Consider the following 12,447-nt stretch of genomic DNA (forward strand, 5'->3'; position numbering starts at 1 on the left):
CCGAAACAGGGACACCACGTTGGCCCCCGTGAACGCACTTAAAAGTGGGTCACTCAAAGTTCAGCTCCGAGGGATACATCATTCCCAGCTCGGCACAGAAATAGCCGGCATCAAAACATCACGCCATCGATTTTACATCGCGTCCTCGATTCAGGCTGTCAATCTACTTCCTATCATTTTGGCAGGACGCATCAACCATCCTTGTTGTCAAAGACGTACACATTTCAACACGGATGACTTTTAGTCACCGTCATATGCATTCCTTTCATAGCAATTGCTTTTCACTGTTGCCTAGCAACCAAAAGACTCTCCAGGAACAGGTACACGAATTAGGACAAAGACAGCGACTAGAGGCACACAGCAACTACTTTGACCAGTCACATAACTCCTTCACGTGACAGTTTTGCAAAGTGATGTGTGCGAGGGAGGCAGGCAAGGCGTGAGGAAGAAAGTTCTTTGTAAAATAACAAAAAAAGGTTAAACCAATTCTATTATTTTGACTAGTGATGGAACGAGATTCTTGCAAGATTATGCGCGCCCTGATATCAATTATTTATTTAAGGTCTACACATGCAATGGAATACATAGAAGACTTTAATCCCAACCCATGACAGTAAAACACGCAGCTAAATGTGGTAAAAAGGTCAGCCAACAATTCAAAATAAAGCGGACCATACCAAATAAGTTTAAGTTCTTTCCTGGAAAAAAACTAAAGAAAAAGAAAATGCAACTGTTAAAATCACATTCCATCACCACTTAACCCTTTACTGGGAACCCTAACCCTGTTTACAACTTAAAAACAAACACGTGTGCCTAATAAAGGCCCTTTTTGCCTGTTTGGACTATTGGCTGAAAGCGGTGCCGTTATGCCCAGTTAAGGCCAGTAAAAAAAAAACGATTTAATTAATTTTGCTTTTAATTACATTTTTATTACATTTTATTGTTTGACAACTGTTGTCAACGTTTACTGGGCATATAGGCCCCCAGGCTAGGCAGTGCTGAGTTCATGTGTGAATATATATATATATATATATATATATATATATATATATATATATATATATATATATATATATATATATATGTATGTATGTATGTATGTATGAGATTTTGGTTTCTCAGTTGAAAAAATAAATTAGCCATCCTTTGGCTAAAACACAGTGAGAATGATGTGGAAGAAAATGACCCAAAAATGGTCAAAATACTGCAGAAGGGATATTATTGACAAAAAAGTGGTTGGCTTCCACATATATCTTCCACACATATATATCCAATACTGTATTTTCCGTAAAACAGTTTCTCCAAGTTTAGTCCTTAATTAGCACATTCCATTTCCAGAATCAAATTTAAAGAAAAAAAATAGTGTTTTCGTTGCAAAGGTCCAAGGTTAATGAAGCACTCCTTGCATGTTTTTTTTTTACCTCTCCTCCCCATTTTCATTCCCCTCCTTTTGAAATCAACAGAGCGAAACCTGGCACCAAGGTCTCACTGGCTGCACATTGCCAACGGCGCATTTGATCAGCGGCGGCGTGCACGCAATTTATATCAATTCCCCAAGTATTGGAGCGTCGTCGTTGTTGTGCGCACATCGTAATATTACCCGTGTTGTTTGTCGACTTGAACATGAATTATTCATGTTTCAGACAAAGGAAAGGAAAAAAAAAAAAAACACTGCCATCTATTACTGATATCACATTCAGGATTATGTGAAGCAGTGGTCATAGATCCTGCAGAACTATGACCTGTTGGTTCTCTCCCTGACAAAAAAAAAGTGCTAGGGTATCAAAAATTCAGAATGTGAAACAGTGGTTCGCCATGCTTAAAAAAAAAAATCTGCAGCTTTTGAACACTGACATAATTTATGGCAGGGAAGCGCAATCCAACTGGATGTTACGACCCACCAATTTTAGCTGTGTATTAAATTCCCTTTCACATCAGTCAACTCCCATTTAAACGGGAATTCCTCTGGAAAACACGCTGCTGTAATACCGACTAATCCGTGTGAGATGCTTACAAGGTAATGCTCAGTTGGAGAGAGAAGATCCCTGTAATGTTCCGTTTCATAACAAACAAGTTCAGCTGGCAAACATGAGAAAATTTCTCGAGGCTAAGCGGCATTGTCGGAACCTCAAACAAACCACAATAAAAATGTTGGCAAAACAACTTCGGGAAAAAAAAATGGCATGACCGATTAAAAAACAAGATTAAAAAGCTTCGGTGCTAATTCACCATTAGCAATTTTCAAAGCAGTTTATCTCAATGCCAGCTGTGTAAAAGCATTTGAATACACTCACTTTTTTTTTGTGTTAATGAGCAAACGAAGTTAAAAGTCGTGAAAGTCCAAACAACAGACGATAGCTGCCGAGTGCCTGTGAATTTTACCTTGTATTGCCGCTTTCAAAAAGCAAAACGGAAAAAGGACAAGTGGCCCTTTCGGTGTGAGAAAGAGAAGCTGAAAAGATTAATTGACGCACAAGACAAAAGTGCTTGCACTTGTGACATTAAAGTAAACACTCTGTGGCCCAGATGTCAAAATTAGGATACGTCCTTCGAATTCAACCGCAAAAGCAGAAGCGCTTACTAAAAACAAAGTGAAAATAAGATGTGTTGTTCATTTGAAGACGTTTCAATCAATAATTGTTTAAAAAAACATTACCAATTCGGAACATTTTTTACCGCAATCAACAAGGCACATTAAAAAAGACACACCCGCATTAAGTCTTGCACTTTAATAAAATTTAAAAGCTTACCGTATTTTCCGCACTATGATTTTAAGACGCACCCTCAATTCATGACATATTTTAAAACGTTTTCCATATATAAGGCGCACCCGATTACAAGGCGCACCCTCAATTAATGACCTATTTTAAAACCTTTTCAATCACAATATAGTAATACTCAAAGTAGTAATAATAATATACTCAAATAATACCTCTAAACTCTCAATAGCATAATAACTCAATGTCAGTATGAGCAAACTTGTTCAACTGTAAACACACAAAAGAAACAGGTTGTTCAACTGTAACCACACAAAAGAAACAGGTAAAGCTTACTTTATCAGACCATTCCCCATCTACCAATCCCAATCTCAATATTGATCCATATATAAGGCGCATCTGATTATAAGGCGCACCATCAGCTTTTTTAAAAAGGCTTTTAGGTGCGTCTTATAGTGCAGAAAATATGGCAATTTAAACAACCTTATCTACTTTAAAATCTGAGCTCAATCCTATTGATTTTTGGTATTGTATTTATATAATTTATATAAATTTACAATAAATAAATTTACAATAAATACATACAATAAATGTATATAATTTATTGTATTATATAATTTATAGTATTGTTTTTTTTTTTATTTTATTTTATTAGCACTTGATGGATTTATTTAGGTATCATACGAATCAGATGTGAAAAAGTTGTATATGGACACCCCAAGAATTTCTCATTTAAATCCAGGAATGTTATTCATTTGCTGGCGCTTAATTGAGCGGGCCAACGCAGCTTAACGGAACCAACAGAGTTGAAGTGGATTGACAAAGCGGGGCCCGGCGTCCTCCACGGGCTTCCCTCGCCTCTCCTCCGCCAGCTTAATGGGGGTGGCTAAAAAGGTGCCACAAAGACAAACAAACGCTGATGCCCGACAGGCAGTTTGAAGTACGGTAAACGCTGCCTGCAGGTTACACACAGCTCGTTTGTCCAGAATGAGTCCAAATGCCTGACATAGTTCAATGAGAACTACTGAAGAAAGGAACTGAGTGGCACGCACACCTTATCGCTGTGTTTGTCTTTCTGGTAGCTGAGGTTGCTGGATACTCACATGCTACAAATTGACTACAGTCAAATACTAAAACTAAGCTTGGAATTGCAGTTTTGGAATGTAGTAATGTAGTATTTATTATTCAGAAGGTAAAAAGTTTTAAAAACAGACACACTGAAATGTATGTTTATTTGAGTAAAATATCATTTTGACAGTTATAACAGTTTTGGAAACAAGGGGGAAAAAACAATTCACTGTTGTATTTTTTTACGAGTTTCTCTCTTGGTTCACATGCTAGCCATATTTTGAAAAATGATTTTGGTGACAACATATCTTGGGGCCACTCATCTATGAAAAAGAATGCTGTCAAGGAGCTTTGTTTAAACACAAGTAGCACTTTGAAACCATGTCACATCTTGGTGCCAAAGAACTATGTAAATATTAGATGAGGAGCTTCACTGAGACAAATGTAGAGCTACACCACCATCTTGTGGCATTTTGATTTCAGGAATTTATGTTGGAAGTCATCAGAGGAGCTTCATTTAGACAAATGCAATGCATCACTGCCATCTTGTGGCATTTTGGTGCGAGGGAAGAATAGAGTTGAGGAGCTATAGTTAGACAAAGAGTGCTTTTCTACAATTTGTGGTATATTGGTGACGGGGAACTTGTTGAATAGAGCCCAGGAGCTACACTTGGACAAACGTAGTGCTTCTGCAGCATGTGGCATTTTGGCGCCGGGGAACTACGTTAAAGTGAGTTGAGGTACTTCATTAAACATATGTAGAGCACTGTCAACATCTTGTGGCATTTTGGTTTCAGGTTGAGCAACTTTTAGATGGTATTTTCTGCATCTTGTGGCATTCTGGTGCCAGGAAGTTTTGTTGAAGTGAGTTGATGTACTTTTTTTGAGACAAATATGATGTTTTCTTACAATTCTGTGCATTTTGGTGCAAGGGAATTTATGGAATTGAGTTCAAGAGCTTCATTTCGACCAATGTAGGACTTAACTGCCATCTTGTGGTATTTTGGCGCCAAGGAACATGTTCAAGTGATTTGAGGAGTGCTTTATTACCATCTTGTGGCATTTTGATAGAGAGCTTGTTGAATTTAGTTTGGGACCTACATTTAGACAAATGAGTGTTGTTTTTTTGTTTTTTGTTTTTTTTTTTGGTGACAGTGAACTTGTTTAATTGAGACAAATCGAGTGCTTCACTGCAATCTCGTTACATTTTGGTTCCAGGGAACTATGTTAAATGTTGAGGAGCTACTTTTTGATAACGTAGTGCTTTTCTGCATCTTGTGGTATTTTGGTGCCAGGGAGCTACATTGAAATGTGTTGAGGCACTTCATATAAACATCATTGGGAATCTACTAGGCAGTTTGGCCAAAATGTCTTTATGCACAGTGCCACAGTGCTTTTTTTTTACTCATGTATTTGTACTCAAGTATAAAGTGAGACTAAAAATGACAAAAGGCAATCCCATTAAATACAATGTTGAAAATCAACTCGATTAATTCATGGTTATTTTGCCTAAAAAATCAATTAACGCCACCTCCTCCAATGTCCATCTGCGATACTGACGCCTTGGTTTATTCATCCAATGGGTTCACAAACGCACCATTCATCATTCTGTTATAAGCGTAACAGACTATATGAACATAAATCAATTGCGTGGGAGGGAGGCTCTCTTGTTCTTGTGTCGCCGTGTGATGGTGTAATGATGTCATCTAGTGCCACCGCTACCTGCAGAAGCGCCTCGGGCCATTCCGCTGAGCCAGCAACACTGCGCGCATGATGGATGGCAGGCGTCCAAAGCACACCCCCCTTCGTACTGTATCATTTCATTGAAATGGAGACTACAATGTGGGTTTTTTTTTGCTCATGTGCACATGACATCATTCATTGAGATCAATCGGCCATTCTCTATGGACTCAGCGCAAGGGGAAATACATCTGATTAAAATTATTAGATTACAGGCCAGATAAATATGGACATAACCGCACAGTTAGATAGTATGGGGTTATGTAAGAAGAGCAATATGGGATCTGTGCTAGTACATTTGGTAATATCGTTAAATGAAATCAAATTAAAACGTTTAGAGTGACGTCCATTGAATAACTTTATTAGGTGCTACCTTTGTTTCTATAGTTGAATTTGTCACACTGCTCTCTCACATTAACTTTCCCCATTGAAATGAACGGTATGGGGTTAGCGTTGGTTTGCATACTTTCATATTACAAAGAGGTTTTTTTTTTTTTTTACACTTTCTAATTATTTTCATTTTACATGTATTTTTAGAGTGAACTTCAAATGGGAGTGGCAACAGTAGCAAGCACACAATTTTTTACAGGGTAGTGGACATTGGCTTGACAAAAAGCCACGGTATTAATCACTAAAAATGTGCATGAGTATATCAAGAGGAGCGAAGCACGATCACCCACATCAAGATTAAAACGCCACAACTGGAACAGGAAGCATTATGAAGATGCCGTGCCGACCCCCCCCCCCCCCCCCCCCCCTTGTCTTTGTTGGCGCTATCCATTTCCTGTCTCCTCGCGGAATGCAATCAATAATATTTGAGGGATTAAGCTAAAGAATGGAGCGACGGGGGTGGAAGCAGCTGAGGTAGAGATGCTGAGTGAGACAGAAGACAACAATCTGATGCTGACATTTTGTCGACGAGCTTGTGATAAAAGATTTTGGACAAAAGATGAAATATTTAGCTGTTATGAACTCAAATATAGTGAATTTAATTTTTTTAAAGGGCCAATCTACCTATGTGGGTGTTTTTTTTTTAAACAAAATACTGACAAATCTTTTAGCTCTTATGAACTCAAATATTGATAGTGAATTTCATTTTTTTTTTTTTAAAAGAGCCAATCTACGTATGTGTTTTTTTTTGTAACAAAATACTGACAGATCTGAAGTGTTTAAACCGCTAACTTTTGATGCAATGCCGATGTCTGAACAAACTTCTCATTTTTGCCCCCAAAAAATGGTGTTTGGGAGATATGAAAATTCCTTATCAGATATGAGAAATGAAAATATGCCTTCCGCTAGCTTAATGCTAACGTGAACACAAATGGCACATCAACACGTTGACAAGACACAATCACTTTACTCACAGGCAGGTATTCTTTATCCTCTGTCAAAAACGACTATGACTGCAGCTCAAAGAGAGATATTTACACTTAGGGCCACGACTAAATATTAAAGGTGAAGTTAAAAAAAAAAAAAAAAACGCAATTAGGAATCCATCCTTGAAATCAAGTTTAAGATGTATGAATCAGGACACTCTTTGTCCTCGTTACTCCAAACGTCCTCTGATTGATGTTATCTTTGGAGTGACTTGGTATTGGGCCAATTTTAAGTAAACAATAGTTATTCATATAACTGATTATCAATTAGTCGATGATGCAACGCTACTGTAATATACTGCCCCCGGTGGCCAAGTAGATCACACAAAAGGACAGTCACAATCATTTACTTTTTTGTGGGAGGCTGGAACAGGCTTAAGGACATTTCCATTTATTTCAACAGGGGAAGATACTTTGAGAGCCAACGGTTTTGACTTTTTATTTTCATTAATTACATTTCTAAAAATGCAACACGGCTGTGAGCATATCAAGAAAGGGAAATTTGAGTGAAGCAGCGTACAATGAGAGCTGTCAAAGTGCTCCACTGTCACGTATTGTCAACTACATCGGGCGGCCCTTTGCACCATCACAAGCTATTGTGCGCAACAATGGCGGCAGCCGGCGCCTAATGGAGCCTTCATGTACTCTGGATCACATTCTTGCTGCCTCGCAATTACTTCCCTAAACGTGGCTCAAAAGACACAAAGCTCAGAGTTCATTTCCAAGCTCACAATAGTCTCTGTACTACAGTCTCCTGACTTTTAGACATCCTCGCCACAGTGTTTTGGAAATCGTTATGACCGCTTGCGCGTTCTCCTGCGCGAGATACAGAAGACATGTTGCTATGTGCATGGTGTGCCAAGACGACAGCACAGCGCTGCTTTTGTCGAAATGAAGCTCCTCAATTTACATCAACATATACAGTGGCACCGAAATGGCAGCAAAACACAGAACCTCTGTCAAAAAGAAACTTCCACTCGCTTCAACATAGTTTTCTGCACTATGACAACAAACAGATTTGTCAAAATAAAGGTACTCAACATTATTCAACATAGTACAAAGATGCCACATAATAGCAGCAAAACAATATTTTGGTCTAAATTCACATTGACCTTGTTCCTTGGCAACAAAAGGCCAAATTAAGGCAGCAAAGTACTACTTTTGTCTTAATGAAGTTCTTATGCTATGGTAATTCCTCTCAACAAATGATTAAATCAAGCTCCTCAACTCACTTCAACACAGTTCCTTGGCACGAAGCAGTTAATGAATGGTACTGAAGTGCTACTTTTGACTAAATAAAGATCCTCAACTTAATCCAACATAGTTCCCTGGAAAATGCCTGCTTGCCAAATGCTTTTTTTTTCCGCTCTTTATCAACATTGTCCCTTGGCACAAAAACACACCCTCAGTCAAATAAAACTCCTTAACTCACTTCAACATAGTTCTTTTAAACTAATATGACAGCAAAGTATGACGTTTGAGAAATGGCACAAAGATGCACAGAGAACACCACTATTGTCTAAATTAAACATTCACTTCGCTCTTGTTCCTTGGCACCAATAAACCACAAGATTGGAGCAAAGTCATACTTTTGTCTGAATTTCTTCAACTCATTTCAACAAAGTTCCTTGGCACCGAGGCGAGTGAATAGAAGCAGAGCGTGACTTTTTACTGCATAAAGTTCCTCACGTTACTCCAAAATAGTTCCCTGGCACCAGGAATTTACACCAGAGTGGCTTTTTTGTCCAAATGAAGCTCCTCAACAGCACAATTCACATTAACATAGTTCCATGGCAAAAGGACGGCTTCAAAACACAAAATGAACCTCACCAATTAACTTCAAACAGAATTGCATTGTCCAAGATGGTGGCAAAGCATTACTCAAATTGCTAGTTAGAAAAAAATGTGATTTCTGAACTACTAATTTGCAGGGTTTGGCACTGACAAATGCTCAAATTGTTTCCTGGTGATACTCCGCAAAATAATAACGCAGGCTAACAAAAGCAATTTCAAAAGGACCTTCCTGCAGCGCAAGAGGTGGCCATAAAAGCGCAACAAGGTGAAAGCAGCTCATAAATAAGAGCAACTTTACATTTTTTTTTCTCTCCAAAGACTTCTTAAGCAACCAAGCAGCATATCCAGTTACACTGACATTAATCATGTGTTTTACCACAAAACTAAGATTAACACCGCAGCTTGCTGCCAGCAAACAGGAAAAAAAGACGAAGTGAAACAAGAGCGGGTCAAAGCCAATCTATATGTGATAATCCCATGTGATGATGAAGGATTAGTTGTGTGTAAAAAGGCATGACAGAGAGACGAGAGGGGTCGAGAGGACGAGGAACTTTGGTAGGATATTTCCATCTGGTAGCTACATCAATAGTCCAATATGGTGGAGGGAAACCCCTTCAAGCAGGAGTTGTTTGCGCTGTCGATTGTGTGATATTGATTGCTTCAATGCACCTAAAACGCAATTAGGAAACCATCCTTGAAATCCAGTTTAAGGTTTAGGAATCATGACACACTGTCCTCAATAGCAAGACAATTCAGTGCAAAAATTTCCACCGCACCGGGTTCCAGGACCCTAGAATGGCCCCTCCTCCAATTTCACCCTAACTATCGAGATACCTCAGGGGTCTTTCCTCAGTCCCCAAAACCTTTCATTGAGTGTATGATAGCACCAATAGTTATTCTGTTCAGTACTGTTCAAGTAGTAGAAAACCTTGTACTAGCTATTATCGATAATATGGCTATTGGCTACAGTCCGAGACATTCATAATTCATTCTTTTCACTACGCGACATTTCTGCACTGGTTGGATATTGTCACTCAATTTTACCTCAAGTCGTCTTCCCACTAGTGTGCAATTCTACTAGTGATCGCAATTGACACACAAACCTAAAAATGGATACTCAAAACAGCTATGAGCCTTTAGTTAATGGTGCATAAAAGAACTATCATACAGGTAGCATTTGTTCCACTACTAGCTTGCGCAGTTTTGTATTTATGCACAATGCTTGGTATAAAATTTCAAGTCCATGCATTAGTACACTTTATCTTCATTAGAGAGATACGTCAGTGCACTGGGAAGAATGATAATGATGCAGTAGTAGAATTATTGTATTATTAATATTTTTACCATTACTGTATGACATTTCTAAACTCTAGTGCAGTTTTGCAAACGGCGATAGGTGATGGCACTTCAATAGCTACGATTGATTTACTCATTCAAACCCAAAGACACATTTAAAAAAACAAAAAAGAGCCAAGACTGTCAATCACAGCTGCTTATATTTTTTTTTAGACTTTTTTGAAGTGTTTGGCTAAAGGAAGGTCAACAATAGCGGGCACTGAATGAGGTAATTAACTTATTCTTTACCAACCCAGTTAAAATAAATTTTTGACATATTGCTGTGCAGTCAATCAATGAATGAAACAAAATGACTTTTAATGTCCTAACAGGGTGCCATTTTTCTTTTCAAATAACAAACAAATTTATTGGAAAAGTCATTTGTGCTGTTAGAAGATATTTGTCTGAAAAAAAAAAAATCACAGGAGGTACATCCTTGAAGAAGGTTTGAGCACCAGTATCACATTTCTACAACACTAATATAACAATTTTGGCATACAGAATGGGTGTATTAGTAAAAGTAAAGATTTTTTGCATTCAGCCTCCCACAACATCAACACGCATGTAAAAGTGCAACCCATTTCAAAAGGATCAGGCCCAGAACATGACACGAGAGGCACATGGCGGGATGAAAGGTGATCCCTGCAGCCGGGCACTGAAATGCGAGATGCGTTGTAAGAACCAGCTGGGAGCCAAAACCACAAACTCCATTGATTCCACACAGTGTGCTCATTTTCTGCTTCACTGCAAAACTCTATAATATTGCCTATCCATACTGTAAATGGATGATTTAATTTCAACCAAAAGCCTCCAAATGACACTGAAGGTGTCCTTTCCGCTCAAACAAGATGCTTGGTTGTACCAAAAATACATTTTCAAAAGATGAACTTCCATCCCCTTATTCACGTATTTTTTGAAGCTACCATATAAAAATCCATTTTTTGTCATCTGTTCTTATCGTTAAAGGGATAGTTTACTTGTTTAGCTATTTTCAGCTGTAGAAGATGTCCTTTCATTTTTTGTAGCTGCGTATCTGCACAAGGGTCGCAGGCTTGCTGGTGCCTATCCCAGATGGCTTTGGGCAGTAGCCGGGGGACACCCTGAACTGGTTGCCAGCCAATCGCAGGGCACACGGAGACGAACAACAATTCACGCACCCAATCACACCTAAGGAAAATTAAGTGTGTCCAATACACCTGTCGTGCATGTTTTTGGAGTGTGGGAGGAAGCAGGAGTGCCCGAGAGAACACACGTAGGCTCGGGGAGAACATGCAAACTCCACACAGGAAGGCTGGCTGTCAGGATGTATTTTCACGTTTTTTTTTAAGAGTCCGGACATTCAATCCCAGATACTAAAATACTTCCGTATCTGCGATTGAATGTCCGGACTCTTAAAAAAAAAAAAAAAAAACGTGATAATCCGTCCCTGGCATTGAATGAGTTAATTTGATGACAAAAAAAAAATCCAGTAAAATTAACACCTTTAAAAACACATTTTACCTTACTGTGGATTGAAAATGACCAGTAGTAGTAACCCATCAGGTCATGTGACATCACGCTGAGATGTGATTGGTCATTACCTGAGCCTTGAGCCCATGGTGTTACAGCAAGTGGCAAAATTAAAGGTAGTAAATGTACACGAAAAGACATTTAGCCATCAAATTAATTCGACTAAATAACTATGCTAAAATACTGCTAAACATGTAGTTCTCCCTTTACTCTATTACCAAATATATAATCACATGTATCATTAAATACATAATATATACAGCATCCATATTTCTTATTCATATTTAGTAAGACACGAGTAATAATAACTTGAGGCAAAGGGAAGAAAAGGGTACCTCACTCCTTTATTCACATACAACATTTTACCTTTAAGAATCACCATCATATTTGGAATCATCATAATCATCACCATCATCCCATGCTAAATAGCATTAAAGCCTTTGTTGCATACCACAGAAAAGCTTATGAAATTTAATATGCCACCTTTACGGCACATGCTTGTATCCCATCAGGGAAAGAAACAGATACCCTTTGCCCTCCATCCATCATCCTTGCTTCCTTTCACTCACCACTTACAGTTTCAATCAGACCCAACGGCAGGAGTTGGATGGAGAAACTGCAGGGAACTGTTCCTAACAGTGGTCCATCTTTCATTTAGGACCATAACTTTTTCTATTACAGGTTTACCTCGGTATTTTTCCTGCAGGTTTTCGTCCCCTTGGGTCAGAAAAAAAACACTAGGTGGATTTTTATTTATGTATTATATTTAATGCAGGTTTACGTCGCCATTTTCTTAATATTTTTCCAGTCGGACCAGACAAAAATAGGGATGTAAAAAAAAAAAAAGAACAAAAGCAAAATAACAAAATGTTCATTCTACGCTGGTTTGGGTTATTAAGGATATATTG

General features: G+C 38.4%; 1 protein-coding gene across 2 annotated transcripts in view; it reads right to left on the minus strand.

The window, feature by feature from the left end:
- Nucleotides 1–12,447, minus strand: part of marchf8 (membrane-associated ring finger (C3HC4) 8) — a 63,639-nt gene that overhangs the window by 50,700 nt on the left and 492 nt on the right. The gene's annotated exons all lie outside the window — the stretch shown is intronic.

This window comes from Hippichthys cyanospilos, chromosome 8 (genome assembly GCF_059441005.1).
Source record: "Hippichthys cyanospilos isolate Australia breed blue-spotted pipefish chromosome 8, RoL_Hcya_1.0, whole genome shotgun sequence".
NCBI lineage: Eukaryota > Metazoa > Chordata > Actinopteri > Syngnathiformes > Syngnathidae > Hippichthys > Hippichthys cyanospilos.